Source organism: Arvicanthis niloticus, chromosome X (genome assembly GCF_011762505.2).
Source record: "Arvicanthis niloticus isolate mArvNil1 chromosome X, mArvNil1.pat.X, whole genome shotgun sequence".
NCBI lineage: Eukaryota > Metazoa > Chordata > Mammalia > Rodentia > Muridae > Arvicanthis > Arvicanthis niloticus.
In genome coordinates this window covers 34222620-34239432 of record NC_047679.1, presented here as the reverse complement: position 1 = coordinate 34239432, position 16813 = coordinate 34222620, and the positions used below count along the sequence as shown (strand labels likewise).

General features: G+C 37.4%; 1 protein-coding gene and 1 pseudogene across 1 annotated transcript in view; both read left to right on the top strand.

Moving 5' to 3' along the window:
- LOC117694026 (claudin-34-like) overlaps nucleotides 1–16813 on the top strand; it is a 572054-nt gene that overhangs the window by 404169 nt on the left and 151072 nt on the right. The window lies entirely within an intron of this gene.
- LOC117694712 (high mobility group protein B1 pseudogene) lies at nucleotides 5648–6299 on the top strand (annotated as a pseudogene).

Below are 16813 nucleotides of genomic sequence, written 5' to 3'. Positions count from 1 at the left end.
CACTAGCTGGTAATTATGCTTTTAGCACATGAGTCCTTGAGTGATCAGTTTAGAGTCAAAACATTGTGTGGAGCTGGGGATATGTCTCAGTAGCTAAAGGTCCTAATTTACAAACATGAAGACCTGAAATTGGATCCCCAACATCCATCTTTAATGCTGCATGTCACAGCTCACTCCTGACATCTCAGCACTATGTGGATGTTGTGTGGTAGAGACAGGCAGATGCTGGGTCTTGCTGTCTAGCCAGGCTTTATGAACTATAGACTTCAGGCTTAGTAAGAAATCCTGTCTAAAAAAATAACATGGAAACAATACAAGACATTTAACATCAATCTCAGGTATAAACACATGCACACATAGGTACACCCACCCAGATACATAGACTACATATACAAACCAAAGATAGAATAAATTGTTAACAATTTGAAAAAAACAAAAGTCCCTTCCTTATCTTTATAAGTTAATCCAAAACTTTGATCATGCCAACTTTCAAATGTTTTGAAGTAGTGTATTTTCTCATTAAGAGTAAGATTACAACTAGGATTGTCATGAAATATCGAGAATGTCTGTCACCCTACTGTACTAAAAGGAGATTCATATGATACATGAAATATCACACAGTTTCTTATAGGTGAGAGCTCATGAATCCCTTCTCATTACACGAGAGGATGTTTACTAACTTGATTTTATGAGGGTCTTATATAGATGACCACAGATACTGGGAGTTCATGACAGTATGAGTCCTGTTGTGTCCAGAAGATACCATTTGCCCTGGTCCCTCCCTGAAGTCCAGCTCTTCTAATCTTTTCAATACTCTTTTTCATGATGAATACATTTATTTTATTTCTGTGCATGTAATGCCAAGGTCAACATTCCTGAAGCATCACTTAGAGCTGGTTGTGAGCTGCTGAATGTGAGTATTGAGAACTGTATACAAACTTCTGGAAGAACAGCAATTGCTCTTAACTGATGAACTCTTTCTCATTTATGCATATATATATTATATATAATATATATATGCATATATATAAAATCTCAAGACCCTTAACTTTCAGATATATAGAGGGACCCCCTTTTCCATGTCATGCTACAGTGCTGAGCATTAGGAAGTAGATGGGTTTATGAGTGTGCCATTCTATCTACCTAAATCATACTCCAGCATCTATAAACAAAGATGAGAGCAGATTTTGCTCCTCTAGCCCTCTACAAGGGTGGAAGAGTGGTTATCAGCCTTCACAGTGAGTGCAACTAATAATTATTAAAAATTTCTAGTAAATCTTTGACCAAATAAAATGAACATACTTATACTGGAATTTTGTAATTACTCTAGTATCAGGAAGGCAAAAATTAGAATTCAGATCTCCTTAAACATATAAAGGATTCCCTGATTTCCCTAGAATATTCACAGTGTTTGATATAGTCCAATTAGCAATAACAGAAATTGCTGCCCAAGTTTGACCAGACTCCTTGTTTTTTTTTCTGACTTTTTCTTGCATATAAAATTATGATGTAAAACATGACACTACCACACCTCAAATTTTGCATCTAAAGGTTTGTTTCCCAGTGCATGTCACTATTAGGAAGTTGAGGAACCCCTAAGGGGTGTGCCTTAGTGGAAAGAAGATTTTTAATATAGTCGGGGACATGCTGGTGAAGGTATTATGGGATTCATTCTTTTGTGTCTCAGTTAGGATGTGCTTTCTGACTCCACATCCAAATAACAAGGTCAGCTAATCACAGATTAAAATCCCCAAAGAGCCCTTTCTCTTTATAAGTCGATTATCCCAGGTATTTCTTATAGCAACAAAGTAATTTTAAAGATTCTCACAGTTTTTATGGCTTTTTGTTTGTTGTTTTTGTTGTTCGATTTGCTTTTTTGGTTTTTTTTTTGTGAATTTCTTTAGATAAATAGAATACAGCGTATTCAGGAAAGTAGAAAAAGATTTAGAATAATGAGTTGGCTTGTGTAATTGTGAAGAATAAGAAACTACAGGGTCTGTCCAATGACTTTTTAAGCAGACAAACTAATATAGTAAATAGTTTTAATAAGAAAAGCAACAGAAGGCTCAACACTCAGAAAGAGCTGATATATGGATAAGAGCCCAGAAATGGGAAAACTGAGGAATCATCTCCTCATAAAAGTGTTGGTATTTTCTTGTACTCATTTTTTACTGGACAAAGGAAGTCCATTTATTCAGTCTTCAAATGCAAACTTTAGTACCACCAATAAACACCATCCTGAAAACAGTATGAAAAAATATTTTAGTGCAGAGTCTCATGTAAACATAGCTGACCTTCAACTTACTATTTAGCTGTGCATAACCTTCAACCTCTGGTCCTCCTACCTTCACCTCCCCATTGCCGGTATTAGCAGCATATGCTACCATACCCAGTTTGTGTTATGCTAGGGATTTAACCTTGGGGCTAACTACAAAAGTATACAAATACAAATATGAAAAAGCAGTCATCAAATGGTGTACTGTGGAAAAAATTAAAACAATATCTTAAGAGAATGGATTTAAAAAGTGAATAAGCAGCGAAAAGTGTGTATGGGAAAGAAAGACAGAGAGTCAGAGACAGAGGGAGAAGCCAAGACTAAAATTATAAAACAGTGGTCATTTCTTTTGTAGAAGATCGTTTGAGTGAAGCCTGTTTTTTCTCAGATTCCCCATTGATAATTTTTTTGTAATATTTCTTCTTACCCCAAGTGATACAAAGCACATTAATTTGCTGAGCATCCAACCTAGTACCTCATGTGTGCCAGGCAAGTGCATCTGTTGAACAGTATACTCAGTCAATTTTCTAAATATGATTTTAAGATAGATCTTGCTAGAAAATTCAGGCTGGATTGGACCTCCCCACATAGCCTGCACTGGCTTGAAACGCACAATTCTTTCTCAATATCTCAAGTGTTAGAATCATGGGTGTACATTACCATCCCTAGCTCCATGGGTGTGTATTTCTTTCTTTCACCTCATGAACTTTGTTAATTAATTAATTAATTAATTAATAAAAATCATGGCTACCTATGCAAACATTTTTAATATGGTCAACTAACTAGGAAAATGTTTTTAAGGGCTATGGTATTGTCTCAGTGGTTATAGTGCTTGTTGGATAAACATGAGGAGCTGAGTTTGGATCCTGAGAACTCACATTGTGCTCCCTCTGACCCTCCCCCACAGGCATACAACCTTACTATTACAATCAACACAAAACCCATAATTTCTGTTTAAATTTTCTAGTTGTCTTTAGTTCTCATTTCTTTTCAGCCATACTGTTAGCTAGAATAATAAAACACATTTGAATTCAATGTCAATGGAGGAATTTCCTTAAAAAAAAATACAGAGGTGCTAAGAAGATCAGCTACCATAAATTCTGCTTGCTTTCAAAAGCTTCTCCATTGAAGGTGAGGCTGGAGACCTTAGCCACAACATGGATGAGAGTGGTCTAACTCGACAGGAGCTAGTCAAAGGGTACACTGAAGTATCTCCAGATAACTAGTGGACACAACACCTTCACAAACGTTGAGTTAGCTAGAAGTCACCCTGAGGAACATGGCCATCTGAGAGTGGAGAATTAAGTGCTTTTATTTTGAAAAGTTATCTAATTGCTGCATGGTGCTATATTTTGGCTTCAGCTAAGTTGAACAACTGAATTCTTCTCATTCCTTCTCCTTCAAAAAATGTTGGCAAATTGAATCTTCCATGGAGAAGAGCAAGTCAGACATTTCCAAGGATCTTTGGAAGTTAAGGGATATAAAGATAAAGGACCAGATTGATCTAATATACAGAGGGGAAAGCTGCAGGCAGCCAAGGTATGTGTGTTCTACTTAAGATACTGTAGTTGGCTGAGCAACTTCTAAAAGTCAAACAGGTTTCTACCTGCAAGAATCATATCCTGAGATAAATGTCCTCTGATTTATATTTTTTATTTTAAATTATATGGTCTATGTTAGGGTATGTGCATGCCAGTGAAAATGCCAGCAGAAGCCAGAAGTGGGCATTGAATCACTTGGAGCTGGAATTACAGGCAGGTGTGAGCTACCTGATATGTGCAGGGAATGAAATTCATGTCCCTCTGGAAGATCAGCAAACACTCTTACATATTGAATAATATCTCCAAACTTCCAATTTTTGAAGCTTCATGGTGTGAAAGTAATGTACAGTAAGCAGAACTCATACTTAGAGTTCTGATCTTTTCCTGGGACAGCATTATATGTGGACAATAGCAAGGGTTGGATAGTGATTTACAATCCAACTAGACCTAGTCTAAAAATAATGCTTTGAAAATGGTTAGTATTAATGATTTGCAGTGGACAGCAGAACCAAAGCAGCCACACTGTTGCTAAGTTTTTGTTGCTAAGCCTGGGTGCTAGGCAGGTAGGATTTGATGAATGTCTAATTTGTGTTGAGTTAATTGGGATATAATCTCACCAGAAATCAAGGAGGGTCTTTATATTTCTGTCAGGGCCACCGTAATCCAGGGAACTGACAACTGTTCTTTGGAAATGCAATGGTATCAATTAAACATTCTAAATTTACTAGGAGGTTTGTGAAATCTAAATTAACTATTTACATTTAAGTCACATTAGCTATTCCATTCAATAACAGGTTGAAATAACCACCATAATTAAAAATGAAACCCGATACAAGACAAGTGACTAAATTATTTGTATTTAACCTCTTCAAACTACAGCTATGGCTTTCCCAATGAATTTCCTTTATTTTCCATTAATATCTTCTTCTGCCTAATATATTTTACCTCAAGGCAAAAGTGTAGACTTTATTCCCTTAATTCCTCAATCATTATGCACTCAATGACTCAGAAGATACTTGCTGAGTTTATTTTTCAAACACTATAAAACATGACTGAAATCTGTTCATTGTCTTTACTACATACATGATTTAGACTCAGTCTTGTCAGAAGGCTATCACAAGAACAACAGGAAATTTGACCTCTCTAATTTTGAGTGTCCATCCTTTCTTTTGTGAAATTGTTCATTTTTTATGGTATTCAGGTATTTGAATATAACAATGTCAGATCTTGGGGAGTCTAAGATTAAGGAGAGTAACCAGGAAATGAAAGAATAGAGACAGATGCATACCTTCTGGTACATATGAAGACCACTGTAGCTACTCCAGGCAGAACTCTCAGGAAGTAAGAAAGGTAATTTTATTTGGGAATTCTTGGTAGAGTCACATAGGGAAGCACTTTTCAGGCAGGCCATATTCCTGATGATGCTCAGTGTAAGACATACATTTTTTAATATGATTCACTGAAAGTCAAAGTTTGTAGAGAAATGGTGTGAGATGACTGTTCTAGCTTGCTAGCTGAGAGGCAAAATGGGATCTTTGTGACTCTCAGCATACTGAGACACTGAGAGGGTATAGCCTCTTAAGCAGAGGATTCGGGTGTTTTGCCAAGTAAGCAGCAGACTGGGAAGTGACCTTCACAATCCTTTTCTCATGAGAAAGTAACTGTTTTTAATTATAAGAAGCAGCATATCTAAGAGTTGGACTGCTGATAGATTTCTCAGTCTGCAAGGAGGTTTGGGTCACTTTGAATCAAGATAAGCTATTGCTAGGGAAACAGCAGCTGCTGAGAACTAGAAACTGCAGGAAGACTGGGAGACTCTGTGCCTCGCGGAGGAAAATCAACTAAACATGGGCAAAGGAGATCCTAAGAAGCTGAGAGGCAAAATGTCCTCATATGCATTCTTTGTGCAAACCTGCCGGGAGGAGCACAAAAAGAAGCACCCAGATGCTTCTGTCAACTTCTCAGAGTTCTCCAAGAAGTGCTCAGAGAGGTGGAAGACTATGTCTGCTAAAGAAAAGGGGAAATTTGAAGATATGGCAAAGGCTGACAAGGCTCGTTATGAAAGAGAAATGAAAACCTACATCCCTCCCAAAGGGGAGACCAAAAAGAAGTTCAAGGACCCCAATGCACCCAAGAGGCCTCCTTCGGCCTTTTTCCTGTTCTGTTCTGAGTACCACCCAAAAATCAAAGGCGAGCATCCTGGCTTATCCACTGGTGATGTTGCAAAGAAACTAGGAGAGATGTGGAACAACACTGCCGCGGATGACAAGCAGCCCTACGAGAAGAAGGCAGCCAAGCTGAAGGAGAAGTATGAAAAGGATATTGCTGCCTACAGAGCTAAAGGAAAACCGGATGCAGCGAAAAAGGGGGTAGTCAAGGCTGAAAAGAGCAAGAAAAAGAAGGAAGAGGAAGATGAGGAGGGTGATGAAGAGGATGATGAAGATGATGATGAAGAAGATGATGAATAAGTTGGTTCTAGCACATTTTTTCTTGTCTATAAAGCATTTAACCCCCTGTACACAACTCACTCCTTTTAAAGAAAAATTGAAATGTAAGGCTGTGTAAGTAAGATTTGTATTAAAACTGTACAGTGTCATTTTTGTATAGTTAACACACTACCGAATGTGTCTTTAGATAGCCCTGTCCTGGTGGTATTTTCAATAGCCACTAACCTTGCCTGGTACAGTCTGGGGTTGTAAATTGGCATGGAAATTTAAAGCAGGTTCTTATTGGTGCACAGCACAAATTAGTTATATATGGGGATAGTAGTTTGGTTTTTGTTTTTCTTTTCTTTTGGTTTTCTTTTTGTTTTTTGTTTTTCCATTTCAGTTGTCTCTGATGCAGCTTATACAAAGATAATTGTTGTTCTGTTAACTGAATACCACTCTGTAATTGCAAAAAAAAAAAAAAATGCTGCTGTTTTGTTGACATTCTGAATGCTTCTAAGTAAATACAGTTTTTTTTATTAGAAAAAAAAAAAAGAAACTGGGAAATCCTTATTCGGCTTTGCCTTTAAAAGAGGTTGAAATTTTGAATAAACTTTGCATTAGTTGGCTTGGCTATGGTTTCTGTGTCCAAGTTAATGTGGCTCTACTCTTGGGACCCCAATGCACTAGATGTTGACAAAAATTTACAAAGAAAATATGGCAGACATACTTCTCAGTATGCTCATATTAGGGTCACCAAACATGTGTTCAGTAAGTTAAGGTGATAACTTGAACATTTTTAGGTATTCTCAATTCAGGATTATAAAGATAGTGGAGGTAAATATTATTATGCATACTCTGTTCAAGGTCATAAAGATAGTGAAGGTTAATACTACTGGACATGCTCAGTTAAGGATCATAAAGATGGTAGACATGAGCTTTACTGGTCATGTTCAGTTTAGGGTAAAATGGATATGAATGCATCTGCAAGTGCAGAGTCCAGTATTAAATAAGCCATATTTACTGAGGTTACTTAAAGAATATGACAGTGTGGTTTTGTGACCTTTACTGGTTCACCAAAAATGTCTCCAAAGAGTTTTTTTTGTGATATAAAAGAATGAACAATTTGAAGGTATGTTAATGCAGGTACTTGCTGAATATCTTAGTAGCTAGTGGGCTTAGCCATGTGGACAGTTATCCCTGTACCTGGCAGTTATCAACTGAGTTGACTCAATTATCATGAACAGAAATAAAACACAGAAGCAACATAGCTTCAGAATAAGTCAGCCTGCAGCTCTAATAAGACAAATTAAACAAAAGTTTAGAGTTCTTTATGCTTTGGCAAGCTCATTATTGAGATCTCTCACATTATGCCAGTTAACTTCACTTACACAAAGTCTCAGGTATTAGAGATACAGGTAACATACCTCAATATAACAACCAATAACAGCTTACAGAAAGAACACACCTATTGTCAACTGAAATGGAGAGAAACTCAAAGCAATTTCACTAAAATAAAGAACAAGACAAGGTTATCCACTCTTCCATATCTATTCAGTATAGTACTTGAAGTTTATCTAGAGTAAAAGACAACTATAAGAGATTAAGGGGATATAAAATGGAAAGGAAGCAGTCAAAGCATTCTTATTTACAGATGATATGATTTCATAATAAAAGACCCTAGAAACTCTACCAAGAAATATTTACAGCTGGCAAACACTTATAAAAGCAGCAGAATACAAAATTAATGTTCCAAAATCAGTAGTTTTCTTATACATGAATAACAAAAAGCCTGAGGAAAAAAATCAGGGAAACAGGATGTTTTGCAATAGCCTAAGAGATATCATGGGATGCCTATAACCAAATAAGTAAAAATGACTGTATAATAAAAACTTTAAAACATTTAAGAAAGAAATGGAAGACGATATCAGAAGATAGAAAGATTACCCATGCTCATGGATCAGTAATACTGTGAAAATGGCTCTTTCACCAAAATCAATCTACAGATTCAATACAATGCCCATCAAAATTCTACACACTTCTTCTCAGAAATTGAAAGAACCATTTTCAGCTTCATATTTGAAACAAAGAAACCTGAGAATACATAAAAACCACCCCAAGTAATAAAAGATTGCCTGACTGTATCTCTACTCCAGATTTCAAGTTGTACTACAAAGCTGTAGTAGTAAAAATATGATGGTTTTGGCATAAAAACAGACATGTTGATTAATGAAATCTAATTGAAGACCCAGACATAAGTCTCAGACACCTGATTTTTTTATAAAGAAGTAAAAATTAAAACTACTCACACTGGAGAAAAGACAGGCTTTCTGAACAGCACACTGATAACACAGGCACTCAAACAACTATTAATAAGTGGGACCCGATGAATCAAAAAAAAACTTCTGTATAACAAAGGATACCATCATTTAGACAAACTGGCAAGCTACAAAATGGGAAAAGATATTTACCAATTACACACCTGATAGAAGCATAGAATCTAAAATATATAAAGAACTGAAAAAAGATTGAACATCAAGAAAACAAATAACCCAATTTTAAAAATGGGGTAGAAAACTAAGCAGAATTCTTAAAATATAAAACATGAATGGCTGAGAAAAATTTAGAGAAATATTTAAAATCTTTACTCATCAAGGAAGGTCCATATGGAAACCTGATATCAAAGAATATTACCAAAATATATTCATATACAAAAGCTAAATTGATTCACCAAATAATGGGAGACAATATGCCCCAACTAGACATTTTGTCACCAAGTAAATTTTCCTCAGCCTGGAATGGGTTACATCTAGTTGAGTCACTGTCCAAAAGGGGCCCCATGGAAATCTTAAACATCTCAGACTATTGCTAGTACTATTTGGTTGGTCTTTAGAAACTGAGGGCAAAGTCCTATTGCTGAAGACATTAATTACATATCTCAACAAACACGGAATTCCAACTGGCAGCTAAGTAAGGTTTTCATCTTAGCTGCCTAGAGTTCATGGTACTAGAAAGTACTCTGCATGCTACCAGAGGAGAAAAGTACACATTAATAGAGCTACAGCTTTGCAACCTACAACAGTGAACTGCCTGATAGATATGCTGGTACAATGGTGACACAAATATGTAAAGGTAACTAACCACTCTTTTTCTGTATTTAAAGCCTTCCCCATGAGCTGGAACCCAGGCCTAACAGTGTTCAGATGAACAATCATTCAGGACTAGATAGGTGATGGGCCTAAGGGACAAGAAAATACGTTTGTTCTGCTAAAGGAACATAGTAGTAAAATGATTCTTAATGACATTCTCCTATACCTATAGGTCAGTTCCGTGATCAACAATGATCAGAGAAGGTTTTTGCAGTATAGTGGAGGTAACACAGAGACCTACAACTGAACAATGCACAGAGAGTGAGAAACATTGGAGCACTCAGTCCTAAATTGGATGTTTTCATTAAACTCGCTTTTCTGGGCTCAGGGATCTATATGGAAGATGAAGCACAAAGACTGTAAAAGCCAGAGGTGATGGGGGACTCCAAGGAAACAGTGTTCTCCAGACACAGTATGACTGATGCAATATGAACTCACAGATACTGTGGCAAAATGCACGGGACTTAGATAGATTCAAGCCAGTTGGAATCGCAGAGTGGAGAGGGGAGGAAAATGGACACTAGTTTCCTTGACTAACCGAGAAGCTATCTTCAGTTGGTACTTGCTTGTATTGTAAAAATTACTTGTATTATAAAAATTTACTCCAGTGGAGTCTCACAAGGTCTATTAACCACATTTCAAGGTTGGCCCCATGCCTAGGAGAAGAAGGCGAACACAAAATCAACTCAATGTTATTCTATTAGAACTTTTTGTCTCATATAGCTTTGTTTCATCATTTTTTTTTTGCCTTATTGGTCTTTTGCTTGTGTATTTTGGTTTTGATTTTGTGTGTTTTCCCTTGTTTCTATTATGTTTGTGTTGTATTTCTCAATGAGAAAGAAAGCATGAAGCCTAATAGAAGAGAAGGTGGGGCAGACCCTCGAATACCTAGGCACAGGGGAAAGGTTCCTGAACAGAACACCGATGGCTTATGCTCTAAGATCAAGAATTGACAAATGGGACCTCATAAAATTGCAAAGCTTCTGTAAGGCAAAGGACATTGTCAATAAAACAAAATGGCAACCAACAGTTTGGGAAAAGATCTTTACCAATCCTACATCCAATAGAGGGCTAATATCGAATATATACAAAGAACTCTAGAAATTAGACTCCAGAAAATCAAATAACCCTATTAAAAATGGGGTACAGAGCTAAACAAAGAATTTTCAACTGAAGAAACTTGAATGGCCGAGAAACATCTTAAGAAATGCTCAGCATCCTTAGTTATCAGGGAAATGCAAATCAAAACAACCCTGAGATACCACCTCACACCATTCAGAATGGCTAAGATCAAAAACTCAGGTGATAGTAGATGCTGGCGAGGATGTGGAGAAAGAGGAACACTCCTCCATTGTTGGTGGGATTGTAAGCTGGTACAACCACTCTGGAAATCAGTCTGGCGGTTCCTCAGAAAATTGGACATAGTATTACCTGAGGATCCAGCTATACCACTCCTGGGCATATACCCAGAAAATGCCCCAACAAATAACAAAGACATATGCTCCACTATGTTCATAGCAGCCTTATTTATAATAGCCAGAAGCTGGAAAGAACCCAGATGTCCTTCAACAGAGGAATGGATAAAAAAATAAAAAAGTGGTACATTTACACAGTGGAGTATTACTCGGCTATTAAAAACAATGAATTTGAGAAATTCTTAGGTAAATGGATGGAACTAGAAATTATCATCCTGAGTGAGTTAACGCAATCACAAAAGAACATACATGGTATTTACTCACTGATAAGCAGATGTTAGCCCAAAAGCTTAGAATAGCCAAGACTCAACACACAGACCATATGAAGCTCATGAAGAAAGACCAAGTGTGGATGCCTCAGTCCTACTTAGAAGGAGTAACAAAAGTACTCAAGGGAGCAAATATAGAAACAAAGTGTGGGACAGAAACTGAAGGAGGAGCCATCTGGATACCATTCCACCTGGGTCTCCATCCCAGGTACAGTCACCAAAGGTAGACGCTGATGTGCATGTCAGGAAGTGCATGCTGACAAGAGCCTGATACAGCTGTCTCCTTAGAGGGTCTGCCAGAGACTGACATATACAGAGGAGGATGCTCACAGCTAACCACTGATCTGATCAAGGGGTTCCAAATGGAGAAGTTAGAGAGAAGACTGAAGGAGCAGAAAGGGTTTGTGGCCCCATGAGGAGAGCAACAATACCAACCAACCAGAGCTCCCCAAGGTCTAAACCACCAGCCTGGGAGCACATAGGGAGGGACCCATGACTTCATCTGTACATGAAAGGAAAGGATAGCCTTGTCTGGCAGAGGTGGGAGAGGAGATTCTTGGTCCCATGAAGGATGAACACCGAGTGTGTGGGGGAATTTGAGGGTGGCAAGGTGGGAGTGGGGGGTAGGTTGGGGCACATCCTCATAGAAGCATGAGGAGGGGGGATGGGATAGGAGGTTCCTGGGTGGTGGGGGAAAGAGGGGTTAGGTGATAAAATCTGAAATGTAAATATAATATCCAATAAAAAGAAATGTTTGGATCTTGGAATATGTCTATTAAAATGAAGCAGCCCCCCCCCCCCAAAGAAAGCATGAAGCATGTTGGGTAGGTAGAGAATTTGAGAGGATCTAGGAGTAGTAGGGAGGGAAGAAAAGTATCATCAGCATACATTGAATAAAAACATTTTTTCCAATAAAACTCCCAAAGGGGAAAGGAAACCAAACCAAACAAACCAAGACAAAGCTTTCTCTGTACAGTCTTTTGTTTGGTGTGACTTCAAAGAAGCTCAATGCTATATTTTATTAATCTGTGTAGTATTAGGTCAAGAAATGATCAAAATTCAAAAAGAAGTATCTTTGTTAGCTTTCATTGCTATGACAGAATAACCAATATGAGCAAAGAGAAAAGGGTTTATATTTGCTCATGGTCAGCAGTTTCAGTATATAGTCACTCAGCTTGATGCTTTGGGTCTGTGGTATGCTAGAACATCATGGCAGAAACATGTAGTAAATTATAACTGCTTGCCTTGTGACAGTCAAAAAGCATAGAAAAAATCCTGCGATTTTAATATCCTCCTCAGTGCTATACTTATACTGACCCAACTTCCACACACTGGGCTCCACCTCTTAAAGACTTCATTATCTCTTTAATAGCACCACAAACTGGGGTCTAAGCTTCAACACATAAGTCTTTAAGAGACATTTATGATCCAAATTTTAGTAGAAAGTGTGGTTTCCACTGGTTTATTATTATCATAAAATTGAAAATAAGTTGAACTACCATGGGGTAGGAACTGGTTTTATATTGCAGTATTTAATGTTACATTATGATAATAATATCATTGTATAATTTTCAGTCATTCAACCTAGTTTTCATGATTTGGGGCTCAGAAAGAGAATATAAGTTAGAATAGTCAACATGTAGATAGAGCTGGTTCATTAGTAGGTACTATATATTGTTTGTCTATTGGTCCATCTCAGTACAACAGACTTGGGAATTATTATTATTTTCCATTATATAGATGGGGAAGTGTCCTTAGAGAGGGTAAAGTTATTTAGCTAGATATGTAGTGCTTCTAAGCACTAAGACCTATATAAATGCTTGCCATGATGTTGATAGATTTAGAATCTTAATATAGCAAGCCCACTTCCATTCATGCCCATAAATGAAAGAGTTAAGAAAATGAAGATTGCTAGGCAGTGGTGGCACACATCTTTAATCCTAGCACTTGGGAGGCAGAGGCAGGCAGATTTCTGAGTTCGAGGCCAGCCTGGTCTACAGAGTGAGTTCCAGGACAGCCAGGGCTACACAGAGAAACCCTGTCTTGGAAAAAAAATAAAGAAAAGAAAAAAAAGAAAATGAAGGTTTAGCAAGTTGACCATCCTTGGAAAGATGATGAGTGTTTTACCTGGGTGAGTTTCTAGGTACTGTGCTGCTGAAATTCTACCTGATCTCTAATGGGAGATGCCTATTGGAGTGTTCTAACTGTGGTCTCTCTCTCTCTCTCTCTCTCTCTCTCTCTCTCTCTCTCTCTCTCTCTCTCTCTCTGTCTCTCTGTTTGCATGTGTGAGCGCGTGTGCCTGTGTGTGTGTGTGTGTGTGTGTGTGTAGGTCATCAGTTGACATCATTTGCCTTCCATATAAAGTTGGGATCTTTCTTGATTTTTCTCATTCTTACTTTTTGAGACAGAATTTTTCACTGAAGCTAAATTCATTGATTAACCTAGGGTGGTTGGCTAGTGATCTCCAGGGATCTTCTTAGCTGTGTCTAAACCTCCCATCTTGGGGTTACAAATTCTTCTACTCTGCCTGGCTCTTTTAAGAATATATTCTAAAAATATTTTGTTTTTTGAGATTAAAACATAATTAAATCATTTCCCCCCTCCCTTCAAGCCCTCCCATATACACCTATGTGTTCTCTTTCAAATTCATAGTCTCTTTTTCATTAATTGTTGCCACATACATGTGTGTACATATACATATGTATTCCTCAATACACAAATACATAATTTTTGTATGTATGTTTTCAGGGATAACCATTTGGTATTAGATAATCAATTATGTATTCTTCCCCAGGGAAGATTATTTCTCTTGCTCTCAGCATCCCTTATTTTCCTATCGTTGTTTGTATAAGATTGAGTCCCTTTGTTTTTTTTTTTCATCCATATTAGTATGTCTGCTGCTGTTGTTCATGTTTATCTCATGTTATAGCAGTCATGTTTGTGAGACTTTATGGGCATAGCTTCTGACATTACTAGAATACACAAACTGCTTTGTCCCTGGCTCTTACAATCTTTCCACCCTCTCTTCCATAATGCTGTAATGCTTTCTGAGCCTTAGGTGCAGGAACATTTTATAGATATGTTAGTTGGGACTGAGCTCAACAACTCTTCATCTTGATTGGTTGCATTTTTCTATAGTGGTCTCTGTCTATGGCAAGGAGAAGTTTCTTTCATGAGGTGTGAGGACAATACTTATCTGTAGGTATGAGGACAAATATCTAGAATGTACTTAAGAATTATGCTGGTTTAGTAAAGTGGTAGTTGTTGGTTCTTCTCCAAGATTCATAATTTCATTATCCCTGGATTGTTGGCTAGGCATCCTATCAGGCATGATTCCCTCTCCCCCACCCTTATTGATTAAGTCTTAAGTCCAATTACAAAGCTGTTAGTTACTACCAAGTTATACATGCCACTATTTCACCCTTAGTGCTATTGTGCCATCTGCTTTGTTTTTTATGTGGGTGTTAGGGATCAAACTCAGGCTCTTGGGTTTTTCCAGCAATCTCCTTACTCACTGAGCCTTATTCCCAGCTCCTGGTTAGTGTGTTTTGAGAAGAAGGGAGAGAAAATGGAGCTTGGACATCACAATACAGTGTATTGCATTGCATTGCTTGATTTTTTTTTGGAACAAAGGCAGCAATGTTCTGATGTTCCTCATCAGTTTAATAGAGGAAAAAATTTACTGCTGACACTCCCATGTGGATTGATTTTCTTCTTAGCTTTTTGGGCTGAATTGTTTTTTTTTTTCCTCTGCCAAAAAAGAGAGGATAAAAGCTTTTTAGGGAAAATATACTCTCTGTACAAACTTTCCCTCCAATGAACCATGACAGGGACTTAATATGACCTGGTGCTGCTGAGCCATTGTTTTCTGACTGCTACTGCCCATGAGCTAAGGATGGTTCTTAATTGGAATTCAAAGGATATGTGAGGCTATAGAAGTTTAAATCTTTGCAGGCTACTTTATTATCTCATGGGGCTTCCGTGTTCATTAAGGTATAATTATATAATTGGCTAAAAGTAGGATAATTTCCTGGGCACTTTCCAAAACTCTTACATTCACTCAAAAAGCCAGTTTTAAAAGTACTACTTTGCTTAAAAATATGTATCAAGTGGACTCATCTCCCTAACCCCCACCAAAGATGATATGTGATTGCATTGGGTTCTGTTTTCTGACATTCTCATCACAGTTGGGTCTCCCTTAATTACTTTAATTACTCTGTGAATAAATAAAGGTCATTTCATTACAATCACATTTATTAATCACCCACATTTTCTTCTCATTAACATTTTCTTTTTTTTATAGGAGTCAGGCTGCAACTGATTCCATCAGAGCTATTAAGATGTTAATGTCAAGTCTGACTTATCTAACATACAGACTCAAAGAAAGGAAGACAATGATTTATTTATTTATTTGTCTGTCCTCAATTGTATTTGATTTCATTTTGTCAAACAATTCTTCATCTGATAAGGCACTGATTACTGGTTGCTGGGAAATTAATTTTCACCCCCTTTGGAGAGTCTACTACTGACACATCCTATACTGGTTGGATTTTCTTAACCTCCTTTATTATCTGGGTCATCCAGGCATCATTAATCCTTTGAAATGTGAACTAAAGTTCCCAAAGAGATGCCAGTGCCTGTGTTCAATATTCCATGAAGCTGACTAAATTGAATAGAATTTCAGTGATTGTGGAGAGGTTGGTATATTGGAGGTACAGAGGTAAATTATCTTGGGCTATTGTTAGTCCCCTAAATAGCCCTTCATTTCAGACCTTTATACGTGATTTAGTGTCTTTGTAAATATCAGGTAAATTCTTTTGGAATGTATTTACAGAATCCAAGCTGTTTTTTTAACTCAAAAGATAAGAATCTCATTTGTCAGCACCTGAAGCCTATAGCACAGGTTGTTCACTTTGCTGGAACCTTCACACCTGATGCACCCACTAATGTATTTGGAAAATTTTTTGATTTATAATTTTCTTTGTTCAATTACTATAAAAAACTTCATGAAACTGTCCTAATTTGGAACATGGTATTTGAGGGCCATGGTCACTCATATTTGGTTCCATGAACTCTTTCCCTTGGAAGAGAGATCTGTGCTCTTTTCCCACATTGTGAGACATTCAAATTCTATGGTAACAATTTAAACACAGGATATGTTTCATTAGTATGTAAATATACTATAATCACGTATCATATGAAAAGAGCTAATGTTTAAGATACACACACACACACACACACACACACACAAAATCTATTGAGTCCATTTAGTATTGCTCATATGTGTTTAGGGAGAGATCACTTGGAATTGGATAGTTTAGCAGGGGTCTTGTCCCTGGAGAAAACAATTTCTCTCTCAGCAGCCTGCAACTCTTCACTTAGGGGTGGGAGCCTGTGAAACTTCTCCCACCCACACCACAGTGTCGGCTAGTCCAGCCATGATCTCCAGCTCTTAGTACTGCAAAAAATTAATTTGTACTGGATGCTTATTAAAAACAGAAGAGAAGATGCTGACAGTGTACTTCAGTGCTATGTGGATTATTTGCTTAGGCAAAGCCCTTGCCTGATCTTCAGTGTGTTCATGTTTGCAAGCTCTCATGGAAGTATGCAAACACATGCACACCCCATCATCATCATCAAAGAAAATCTTATTTGAGACTCTAAAACTATTATAATAA